The sequence below is a fragment of the Tiliqua scincoides genome, chromosome 7 (assembly GCF_035046505.1).
Source record: "Tiliqua scincoides isolate rTilSci1 chromosome 7, rTilSci1.hap2, whole genome shotgun sequence".
Taxonomy (NCBI): Eukaryota; Metazoa; Chordata; class Lepidosauria; order Squamata; family Scincidae; genus Tiliqua; species Tiliqua scincoides.
Window position 1 is genome coordinate 70,782,141 of NC_089827.1, and position 12,934 is coordinate 70,795,074.

Below are 12,934 nucleotides of genomic sequence, written 5' to 3' on the forward strand. Positions count from 1 at the left end.
TGCTTTGTGACTTTCAGCACATTTCAATTATACCCGGAAGTCATTCATTCAATGCATACTCCACTCTTTCAACCTCTCTCTGCTGTTCTAAAGGCTAAAATTTCCTTCCCCCATGTTGATTTGCATATGACATGGTGATTCAAACTGTTTTGGTATGTGTGTATGAGAGAGAGAAAGAGAGAGAAAGATAGCATGCCAACTTTATCTCTGAGTCTATTCCCATTCCCAAAGGTGTTACTGAGAGTCCATTTGCAGAAATCTTTGTGTGACAGCAGGAATTTGCAAGATAAAGTGAGGAGGAGGAGGAGCCAACAGTGGACAGACATGTCCCCAGAAGCTCTCTGGAGACAGTTTGTTTTCCCCCAAATACTGCAGGTCTGAAGAGGACCTGAAGATCTTTGTTAGGAGAGACAAGATCTTCATCCGTGCAGGTATCTGGGAAACTGAAAGCCCGACGGGGAGGGGGGGGAGGCCTTTCTTCTCAGAGGAATCTAACCGTTTGTGACAGTATTGGGGGAGGTGCAGTGATCTGCAATCAAGCTGCTGGCTCCATACTGAGATGGCATATGGAGGAAAAAAAAAAAGCGTGAAGTGTAAAGTTTAACCTGGAAATTTAAGATAAGCAAGTGTTAATATTGTCCCCAGCTCTGATTGACTGATTTGGCTAAAAGCCCTGGATATATTGGAGGCATTAACGAGAGACTTTTTAAGGAGGTTGAAAGTGCTCTTTTTCTCTGTCGTGGAATAAATTGGTGGCGGATTATAATTACAACTATAACTTGGGTATAAACTAAAATTCAGAATTATTCTTGGCCATAATTGGATATAAATATAATTCTCATTAGATTTGAAAGAGCTTTGTTTTCTCTGCACCAGAGACAGTGAGACTGTTATCTTTCATTTTGTTTTTCTCTCCATTAACTGCACTGGACTGTTATCTGCAAGAGGTATGTAAGGAATGCGGATGGCAGAGTAGTAATGATGTGGTAGAAGTGAGGAGAATAATATGTTGTGGACATCTAGTGAACTAGAGAGAAATTGCAAAATGGACTCTGTTCCAGTATTGTGGATACAGAAAATCTTGATTAATACGGAGAGATTACTTGTTATGGAGCAACAACAGCTGAATTGGTCCTTGCAGATTCAAGCCAGTCTGGAGACTCTTTCCCAACAGATAGATGTCTGTAAGGAACAATTGGAAGATGTGAAGAAACAAGCAGAAGATAAACAAGGGAGTGAAAAAGCGGACAAGGAGGAAAATCAACAGGATGATCAACAGGACGAAGAAGAGGCGCTGATGGAGATTAAGAAAGATAAGATGGACAGCGTGACAGGAGTGCACAAATCACAAAATTTGTTGGAACAAGAAGGAGAAAATATATCCCAACTGGAAGAATGAACACACCCTATATAAGAAAGTGTGGATTTATCAGATTCTGTTATAGAGATAAATTATTAAAGATATTACAGGAGAAAAAATGGAAAGTAAGAAAAAAAAAGAACCCTGAGGGGTAATCTGAGGGTTAAAGAAAACTGGAGAATTTATTTAGCTAATAACAATAGTCCAAATTTATTTGAAGAAAAAAAAAGAATATGTATGCAATTGATAAATATGAATTAGAATGTATTAAAAATATAGCTGGAAATGTAAACGTGTGGAATAATTGTTTTATATGTGGTTATTATGTCAAAGAAAAAAAGTGTAATTAGATTGGAGTTGAAATAGCCGAGGTGATAATTTTGGTAATTAGATTATTTTGTTTTAATATTAATGAGCAATTGAAGTTAGTTTACACTTGGTAGAAAGTGAATATTTAGAAAATATAGTATAGGGCATTAGGGAAAATTTATTGTATATTATATAAATAAATGGATAAATCAATAAGAGGTAGAAATAGATGAGTAAGTAGATTAGGAGATATAGTATGATTAATTAGTAATGGTATATGGTATTTAGCACTCCTAAATGTATGTTATATGTTTGTATATTTGTGTGTGTTAATTAAAAATAAATAAATGATTTTTTAAAAAAGGAATTTGCAAGATAAAAAAGATTTGCAATTGTCTAGCTAAAAAGGCATTGGAAGCAAATTTTGTAAACTTAAAAAAAAGAGTGAGTTCCGCTTTTCACCCATTTCCGCTTTTCATCACTGCTCTGGTCCCTAACCTGTCACATGAGTGGAGGACACCTGTTTCATGCAGGCCACAGCTCAGCAGCTGAGAGTAGCCCATGGTGGTGCTGGGCTTGAGGGCCAGATAAAGAGTTACTGTGGGCCACATTTGGCCTATAGGGCTTCTGTCTGTCTTAGTTACTTGCTGTCTCAAAATGGTTCATTCTGTGAAACACTATGATGTAGGTACAGCTCTGGAGCTTATAGCAGGATGGGAGAGAAATAGTCTCAGAGGTGCCATGGCCACAATCTACTTTCAGCTCTACAAGTCAAGGTCAGCACTTTTGGGTATATCCACAACAGTAGATCATAATTTAAAATGACATCTACAAACAAGTATTCACAATCTCTTAACTAAAATACGAGTTAACTAACTCTTAACTAAAAAACTCGTACAAGTTACAAGTAATAACCATACCTATTGGTCATTCCAAGAGTGAATTTTAGCTTTGTGCTGAATTTCTATGAAAGGCTGAAAACTTTCCAAGTTTTAAAATTAGAGGCACTTCTGCTCTCTTTCCTGTCTAAGGAGAGCTTCAGGGATATCAGAAGCTGTAAACGTTCACTGACATGGTATTCTGATAACAAGGTGCCTACTTAGCTTGCCTGATGTTAGCCATGTTCAACCACAAGGAAATAGCTAGGAATTTTGCAGTGTGGAGTGTGGAATGCCTCATGTTTGTAGTTTGTTGATAATTGAATGAGTTCAACAATGTTCATTCAAGACAACGTATTCAGTCTTTGAGTCTTTGACACCTGGCAGGTGATGTATAGCATATCATAAGATTCTCTATTTTCTTGTGTTAAGAAAGAGATGCTGTATAAAATGTTCTCCAATATTGTTGACATCCAACACAATTTGATTTGAATTTGATTTATTCCAAAGGGTTTGGCCCTTTTGAATACATTTTAAGAAAAGTGTGCAGCTGTTCTAATTTTTAATGATAGTGCTGGCAAAATTCTGTTTAGTGGGTGAGAAAGTGTTATTCTGTCTTCCTGAGTATAAACTTTTAGATTTATCAGTTCTCCATGTAACAACAGTTTGGATGGAATGATTTTTTTGACAAATCTGTTTACTGTCTTTTTCCTCTCAGCATTTTCCCTGTCTGGCAATGCAATCTTGTGACCCGCCCCCCCCCCCATTTATACATTCCAGAATTGCAAGTCACTAGATTGGTAGTGCTCATCGATTTAAGCAGTTTAGAGCTGATTTGGCACACAACAGATAGGGTGTGTGGTTTGGATTAGAATCAAGTTGGGTTTAGTTAATCCTGATTTGGCAGAGTTGTTGTGAAACAGAATAAGGAGGGAAAAAATCCTAATGTAATGGTAATCAGCTTCCGGGAGGCTTGGACAATAGTTCCTGAGTGTGCAATGATAAGCAACGGACAGATTAATGTAGCTTGAGAGTTTGAAATTCATGAGAAATGACCAGTACTTGACCTGAGAACATTTTTTCCCCAGAGTATCCAAATAGTGTTGAAACCTACAGATAGTAATGGCTGAATGATAAATATTCAATTCAAGTCTGTAAGAGTACTGAAAAATCTCGGCAAACTCCTTCTGTAAATATGAACTTTACTTCTAGTTTGGTGTTGGGGGGGGTCTATGAAGCCGGCTTTAGCTATAAAACAAAAACAAAAAACCATTTCCATTTCCTTCTGTATCTACTTTCTTGCTCCCTAGTCCTTCCCAACATTGGAACATTAAGCAGCCTTTAAGCAGCCAGTGGTTTCTCTCTGGGGATTTGGAAAAGGCCTCTGGCTCTTAGAGTGAAATTCAGGCTGTTTTGTCCCACATTTTGTATTCCTGTGGGAGCTTCTACAACATTGCTTGCCAATTTCAGCCTTGTGGTGTCCCTGCGTCTCTTTTGCCATCAAATGTACTTGGAAGTGCTCTGACTTCCAACTTGCTAGAGCAGTGCTGTTTTCACAGTAACTGGAGGCTTGTTGGTATTGGGCAAGACAGAGCTTCTTGGAAATGCATATGCTGTGGAGGGGGGAAGAACTGCTGCACAAAACACCCTGACATGATTCGGAGATGGATGGCTGTTCCCATTCAGGAGTAGATGCTCAAAGCCTAACTTTGGCATCTTTGTGTTCATGTCACTTGTGTAGCTCTAGGAATTACTGATGGGATTTTTTTTTAATTGCTTGGAACATCGTCTGAAAACCTGAAAAAATCCTGGCTATTATAATGGACAGTTTTTGCCGCTCCTTTTTATTAACTGAAATTACAGTTTCCAATGGAATGCAGAGAAGAGGAGATCCAGAGAAATGAAATTCAATCTGCTGCATTTGGAGCCATTTCCATAAATGGAATCCATTGTATTGTCTTAATATTTGAAGTGCATTATTCCTGATATCAGCATATTAAGTGCCACCTCCCCTGAGTGAATAAGCAACTTAGGGTTTTCCTATGCTATATCTTCAGCATTCTCTTTTTATGCATTCTCTTTTTAAGACTCTTGCTTTGGTACTGAGAGAGATGCCAAACAAATTTTTAAAAAAAAACATGAAACCTGAACTTTCTCATGTGCCTAGAATATTCAATCAGGTTCTGTCTCTTGTAGAGCTTGCACATTCTTGACTGTGTGTTGCAGTATTTTATATACTTGAGTTGTAGTCTCAATGCTTGAAAGTATCAACATTGCCATCTGTGTGACTGGAATGATAAGTGCAACAAGTGTGATGTCAAAAAGCCATTATTCTTTGTTGTTGTCTCCATTTTAATGTGCCAAGAATTTTAACAGTTTTTGTTTTATTTGATCCCAGCACAACCTTTTGAGTCAGGCTGCTGATTTTCTCATTTTTCAGATAGTGCACTGCAGCAGAGAGAACTTGCTCAGAGGCTTACAATGGCTCTGCACAAGATTGTGGCTAAATCTGTTTATTTCAATGGACTTATGCATGTTTCTGTTGCTGCTGGATTGTGGCCAATATCTGCACGAGTGTACCATGTTTGAAACCTGTCCAACACATTGTCCAGTTACAAGCCAGAGGAATACTCTGGCTCTTCACATTTGAAAGAGTGGAAAAAATAATGTATTGATTCTTAATGCTGTTTCCTTTGTGTTGCTGCAAATAAGTATGGCAAGTTTTTAAAATAACTTCTGAAAACGTGCATTCATCTTGCCTGCTTTGATGACGGTTTACAGTAGAGATGTTGTATTAACAGACTCTTTCTGCCATCTTGTGACAAATATGTCCTACTACAACATAGACCTTAACCCTAAGTTTCTCTTTAAATCCAGATGATCATACCATTAAGTGCTTGCTTGCATGAGAAATAGACCAGCACAAAATTAATAATTTGCAAATAGCATAATAATTGTAAATGACTAGCCGCACAATCCTGTGAGTTGTTTACTCAGAAATAAGTTCCTCTGAGTTCAGTGGGGCTTACTCCCAGGTTAGCATTTAGGATTACAGCCTAAAACCAAGATATTCTGTATTATTATTAGAACAAAGGGCATCCCCATAAAGCAGCAACTTGGGCTTTCCTAACCTGTGGCAAATGATTTGAGACACAAAAGGTAGTGGGTAAAGAGTAGTTCCTGTTCACTCCAGGATAAACCTGCCTGCAAATGAGATCACCAGCTGTACAATTCTGTCTAGCCAGTGCTGGTTCTACATGGGCTCTTCTCACTGTTCTGCATGGACTCCACTCAGTGTGTGACTGTAGTGGGGACCAGCATAGTTTGAGCACATGGTTTCTGTGGACTGCATCGGACACAAAGTTAGACGCAGCCTTTCTTCAGAATATACGATTCTTCTTGCCCGTTTTATTCCATTTAGGGTGTAATCCTAACCAGACACAATCCTGACGCTTTCCAGCAGTGACATAAGAGCAATGTAACTCTGAGGTAAGGAAACAAACATTCTCTTACTTTGAGGAGGCCTCCGTGAGTGACACCCAACTGCAGGATGCAGTACATGGCCCATTGGCACAGCTATGCCAGTGCTGGAAAGCACTGACATAAGGGGTTAGGATTGTCCTTCTTTTGGAATAAAATGGGGAGACTTGCCATTTTTAAAGGTTATCAAATTTTGATTTATAAGCACTCCAGATTCATGAAACAATGGCACAATAAAATTCAGTAGTCCAAATTTTTTAAAATGACATGAAATAGCTGAATACAGTACTTCATCCTTTCTTAACAAGTACTTATATCTATGCTTTGTTTTTATTTTTTAAAAAAGCAGGACTGAGAACTAGGGGCAGTTATTTTTTAAGCAGGTTGAATAAAATGTGCTAAATCTTCGCCATTCTGCATAGCTTTTAAATTAGCTCTCTGGAGCTTATTTGCAGCTCAGGGCCTGTCACTGCTGACCGATAAGCCTCACCGAGACACAGGCTTTAGACTCTCATAAAGTTCATTTCCGTAAGTAAAGCTGAAAGCAGCCTGCCTCTCTCTTCCCCTCCCTCCCAGGCCCTGCCTTTGTGATCCAGGCTTGTTCATTCCTTTCACCTGAAGCAGTGGTCCATGCATAGTGGGTGGATAGGTATGTTTTTAATTTTCAGGAGCCTTATATGAATTGCTCTTTATTTCCACATCTTCATTCCAGTCATTCAGAGACTAAAACTGTTTACATGGTCTGATGCCCTGTGGTTATGCTCTACTGTAAAAAGGAAGGTATTTTGTTTCAGCTAAAATAATCCATCCTGGGGAATTCCTCTCCAGGAATTAATGAGCCTCTGTGGACACCTGTGAGGAATTTAAAACTCTTGCTTGTTAAAACTAGTAGGGCTCACTGACGAGTGTGTAGAATACATTGCTATCACAACTCCAAATAGACTACTGTACATTGCTTATCTGGACCCAAGCCCCTCTTTGTCCCTGTAGTCTATCCACTGACATCCTTCTCTTTAATCATTACTGATGCTGGAAATCTTGACACTTACCTGTACAACATAGGAATTTTTCAGTACAGTGCAGAATGTTTTTTTTTTTCCCCCCAGATATGATGCGTTTCCCAAAGTTTTGCAATGCTTGGATTTTTTGCCCCGGTACTTTAAGGTAGGAGTTTGTTGTCACATCACTGGTGTAAGGACAGAAGTGTGAGCTGAGCCCAGGGATGAGGAGAGAGAGAGAGAGAAGCCCTATTCACACAACAATTGTGTATAGAATCTGTAACTCTTACTTCACATGTAGAAGGTCCCAGCTTCAGTACCAGGCATCTCCAGGTAAAGCTAAGAAGGAGCATTTCTGAACCTTTGGAGAGCCCCACTGCAGTCTGTGTAGAAGAGCATGAATGAATGTCAAAGCATAGCCTTATTTAGCTTGCAAATTTATTTTGGCAGTCTAAAAACATAAATAACTAAATATATAATGCATGTGAATGCATGCAAAACTTAAATAAACATAAAAATAAACATAAGAATAATTGATGAATGTCACAGAAGGTTGGATGAAATCACATGAAAGAAGAAAGCATGTGGACAAAATTTGAAATGTTATAATGGAAAATGGCTGTAAGAGCAAAGCAATGAAAGTACTGCTGTATAGAATTCTTAGGCTATCTTTGGCCATCTGCAGTCCTAGGGCCCAATCCTATCCAATCTTCCAGCACTGGTGCAGCCACAATGCAGCCCTGACGTAAGAGAACAAAAGTTCCTATATCTTGAGGAGGCCTTTGTGACTGTCTCCTCATCACAGGATTCAGTGCATGCCCCATTGACACTGCTGTACTGGCAATGGAAAATTGAATCGGATTTGGCCCCTAATCCCATAACAAGTATGTATAGAATCAACACAGGGAAGGGAAAGAAGGATTATACCTAGTGGTCCATTCCCTGACTTCCACATATTGATCCAAAGGTCTCACAGAGCCTATGAGCTTCATAGTCTCTGTCTGCAAGATCTGTATCCTGCAAAAATGCATAGAGAACATAGATTGCACATGCAACTGGTGCATGCAAAGGATCTAACCTTTGAATGTTCATAAGTTGAAAGGGGTTAGTAGGCATGATCTCATGCCCTGGTCCAGTCATGGCCCAAAGCCAGTTGGTAATGGGCCCAGGTATACAGCATCATCCCGGAGTACCTGGAAATGCTAGAACCCTGGACCATTTTAGCGCAGAAAAAAACACCATGCCAGAGATCAGAATTTGTCTTGCAGTTCCTCAACTCATGGGATGTGAAGGCTATTTTTTAAGCCAGAGTCATTGCTACCTCTTTCAAGCAACCAGAACAATGTCCTTTCTCAAGGAAGCATTTATCAAATTCATCAGACAAACCAGCCATTTCTTTTGGCTCTTCAAAAATAGTCAAGATGGATGTGAGCCTATCTATAAAAATGCTGCTATTTTTATATGGGAAAGTGGAAGGGCCTATTGGGCCTGCTTCCTCAGCAGAATATGTAGTGTAATGTTGAGAGATCCATTCCATGTTTTGTAAATAGCTGTAACATGCCTGAATCTTGAGTAAATTAAACTCAGGTTTTGTGGAAGATGGAAGCTCTGTACAACCTGCACAGATACCATTACAGTGGCATTGCTAAGTGGTTTGGGGGGTGTGGACTGCACCGGGTGACACACTTAGGGTGGGGGTTGACACCATTATTGGCCAGAATTTGAAATCTTGGTATATTCCATCCTTGGAATTATTCCATCATGTTATATATCATACAATGTTTAATTCCATGCAGAATGCAGTGAAACAAACCGAATTGGAATATTTATATTCTATCTGAAATTATGGGCAAATAACCAGAAAAAGAAAACAACTGCCTTCTATAACAAAAGGGGATTTCTTTAACTCAAAACTGACCAATCTGACTGACTGTTCTGAGAGCCAATAAAGTATTATTATGACACAGCAGGGAACCAATGAGGTGTTAGTACAAGTTAGCTCTCATTTCCATGTATCAGAGCTAATACTAGAACTCTTATTCAGTTGTTTGAGTGCCATCAAGTTGGCTACGGTTTTTTGTGTGTTTTTTTTGGTTAGTGATTTGTTGGGTGACCTGTACTGTTATACATTAAAATAAATAAAGTTAGTGGGGATGACGCCAACCCTAGTGATGACTGCATTTAGGTTATACATATGATATTGTAATTTATTCTATAATATGATCTGATATGGAAGGAAGTCCATCATGGGGGTGATGCAGTGAGCTCTCATACCAGGTGACACAAACTAGTCACATTTCTAGTCTGGTTGTACAGCAGTGAAGGATAGGTCCCCTGTTAACTACTTGTTTTGCTATCTAGTTTGTGACCATAAAAGTAATATGTTTATTGTGAGTACTGTACTCTATTTCTTCTGAGGTCTCTGGAGAATCTTACAAATAGCTTTTTAAGGAAGGAGAGAAGAGGAATCTGGTCCCAGTAGGCAAATCAATGAGTTCTGCTGCCTCTTCTTCTCCTGCTTTGATTGAAGGGAACACTGTTGCTCACAAACTCTTGTCTGGAAGAAAAAGAGGAAAGCAGGAATATCACCATTTCTTCCTCTCTCCCAGAGTTTCATGACTGCTGCTGCTCCTTTGGGAATACCAGTGTTTGGGCAGATCATCACTAGTATATGAAACTTCATGCTTGTTAACATTTTGTTGTCCATCTTTTGAGAAAGTTACCCTCAGCTGAATGACTCAGTCACATCTGGCATCCTTATGTATTCCCCTTGGACTGCTGTAGGACCCAGTGGGTTTTGGTGTTATCCTCAAATGAATTGTAAAAATCATATTGGACTTCATGCATCATTGCTATAAAGCTTTGACTTGCCACAGAGGGCAGTCTTCAGAGCTCAGGTTTCAGCTTCCAGGTGGACAACGTCAGTATTGCCTTATATCATGATCTTGTTTTTAGTGCAGTGTTTTTATCTCTCCCCCCCCCCCACTTTATCTCTTGAATGTTCATTCAAATGTAGATGTTAAGAGAGTGTTTATATTCTCTAATTCTCAGGCTACTGTAACTTATTCTGCAGTCCTGTATGTGACTGGGCTATGTGAAGTGAAATGGCAAGTTTTCTTCTTGTATTGTAATTTCACATGTATAAGACTTTATTTGTGTATGGAGAAAGGCACATCTGTGTTGGAATGCAAAAATGGTTACCCAAAAAAGTCTTTTTCTCAGCTTGTTACATGCCTCTGGAAAGGGAAACATGGATTGCCTCGAAGCAGTGGTGTAGCTAGAGGGTGTGCAAAGCATAAGTCTTGCAGGGAGCCTCACTGCAGTGTGCAAACAGCCCCTCCCCTTCAGAGCCATTCCAGGCGGTGGGAGCAAAACTGAAGTGATTGCCTCCATTGCCTCCTGGAACGGCTCCGAGGGGGAGGGGCCACATGCACGCTGAGGTGATGCTCCCTGCAAAACTTATTTCTTTGCACCCTCTCTGACTACACCACTGCCTTGAAGGTTTGTGTATCTGCCTACAAACCCCATTTCTGTGGCCTTTGTGATGCATGCCAAGTATAGCAGTGTTTGTTATCAGAACCATTCAACAGTGGATGACTAGCTACATGTTTAAAAAATGTTTTCAGAGCAAATGGCTCAAGTTATATATTTTAAAAAATCTGTCTTTTGTAGGTGACGCTTATTAACAATACTATTGTGTTTTTGCACTGACTGAAAATTGCATTTTTTTTCTCAGACCTGTCACTAGTTGAACAATGTTGCCGAAAGAGGAAAAGAATTTTAGGTCCTATTGTGCAAATCACGAATAAACAGGGTGTTTATATGGAAGGGAATGTTTTTCCCATTAGCCTTGGCGAAGTGTGATATATCACTTTTATCAGGTTCTGTGACAGCGTGTTTCCTTATTTAGAAAGAGTGAAAACAAAGTTCTGGTATCTTTACTAAGTGAAAAAAGGAGAAATGGCCTGCCTCAAATTGTGCCACCTGGCATGTTTTACATGGGAACAAATTTAGACATTTTTAAGCTCTTCTTTCATACAGAGAACTGCACATTTGCACACAATTGCTTTAAAAGGCAACATAGTTTAAGTGACCCAGTTTCATGTGGAGTGGAAGGGAATGCCTTGTATGCATCCTTTGTGCAGAGAGATATTGTAGGTGCCTGTATAGGTAGCACACCTCAATCTCCTATTGAGTTCTCTTCTTTTCCACTAAGTGGAGCTGCAGACAAAGATGTCTGGGTGAGTGAAAGAATAAGATAATAGTATAATCTACATTGGCCAAAGATTCTGTTTTTCAATTGAATGTGAAGGAGAAACGTCTCATCTGTCCTATCTTATGACATTCTCAATACAGACATCAAATTTTTGATCTCAGTGAGTAAGCAGTGATAGTCATATGCATTCTTACTCATCAGTCACATTGTTAATCTAGGCTAAGACTATCCCACACTAGTTCAAATAATCTCCCCCCCCCCCACACACACACTTTTAGTATGGTAACTGAGTTGCCTAGGAATTGGAGAAGCAAGTGGAAACATCCTCTGGTCTTTGCCAGGGTATTAAGGACCTCTAACCCCTGGGGGCTGGGGGATAAGAATAGGCCCTCAGTTTGGCTGTACTTGTCGTAAGAGGCAACTAAACAGCCACCGGGTAGATGGGACTCGTCAGCTTGAGAAGGCAGCTCATCTGAGAGAAGGAAAACTCTGATCCCAAACCTCCACTGCCTTGTGGCTACATCCAGTTACGGAAAAGGCTTCAGGAGTCAACTTCGAGGCAAAATCCAGAGCCGGAGTCCCTGAGGCAGTTCATGGCTGAACACAGTCACGTTCTGGCAACTCCTGCGACGCTGCTGGAACCAACCGTACTTGCTTCTGCCTTTCCATTGGACCATTTCAGCAATGTGGAGAGGGGGAATTTGCTGCATGGGTAACAGTCTATCCTCCATATCAACTTTACCCAGGCTTCGCGCACTGGAGAGGACACTCTGTTCCAAAACCACTATTCAGAGTATGATACCATAGTCTTCCAAGACTGAAGGATGCCAGCAACAAGGACCTCTGGAAGGTGGCAACTCCTGCCTTCCAGGATCAGTTCTACGGCAAGGGAAAGATCGGCCTGGTGCCCATCATGGGCCAGAGCATGGAGCAGCAGCAGGGAGCTTGCTTCTTACTCCCTTCCTGAAAAGAACTCTGTTCCAATTGCCACTTGACTGGAAAAGTGAGTGGAGGCATTGTGAGAGGGTTAAGTGGGTGTCTTTGATTGTTTCCTCTTATTATTGCAAGCCACCCTGGGGATCATTTTGATCAAAAGATGGGGTACAAATCTATAAATGAATAAACTGATGCACATGGGGCGGGGTCATCTTCAAAGCCCAAATGTGCAGTAGAAGCAGTTCTGCAGTTGTCATCAATCTGGTTATATTATGGCATTGTATTTTCTTTTTTTTTACACAAGTGGGACTAGAGATGTTCTGGGGGCTCATTCTTCAGCTTGGTTATTGAGTGCTTATTGTTCAGTGAGAACCGAAGTACATATATGAGTAGTTGAATGCTTTCAATACCCTGAAGAGCCAGACACTGTCCCCATTTTAGGAAGATTTGACTTGTCTGTAGACCTCAGAAGGAAGGAATGGCACAGATAATTGGTTGAGTAAAATAACAGTTACAACTTTTTAGCAAACTCCTACATAAAGCTGCAGTAAGCCGTGCTGTTTAACTTCTTTGTCGAAAACTCCACTCCATATGTGGTGGCATCAGAGGTTGGCTAGGTAGCTGGGCACTATCTGAGAACCCATTCCTAACAGAATTGCCCATTGGCTGAACCAACCCATGTATCCTCTGTACTAGTGGCAGTGTTATCACTAGTGTGCCACTTGCTGGTGGACACTAGGCTCCTATGGGAGGCCCA

General features: G+C 40.2%; 1 long non-coding RNA gene across 1 annotated transcript in view; it reads left to right on the plus strand.

Annotated features, from left to right (window-relative positions):
- The first annotated feature begins 338 nt into the window (after positions 1–338).
- The window catches only part of LOC136656874 (uncharacterized), a 126,387-nt gene continuing 113,791 nt past the window's right edge, over positions 339–12,934 (plus strand). Inside the window, exon 1 of the long non-coding RNA XR_010794721.1 lies at positions 339–431. This is a non-coding gene — a long non-coding RNA (uncharacterized lncRNA). The remainder of the gene's footprint in view (positions 432–12,934) is intronic.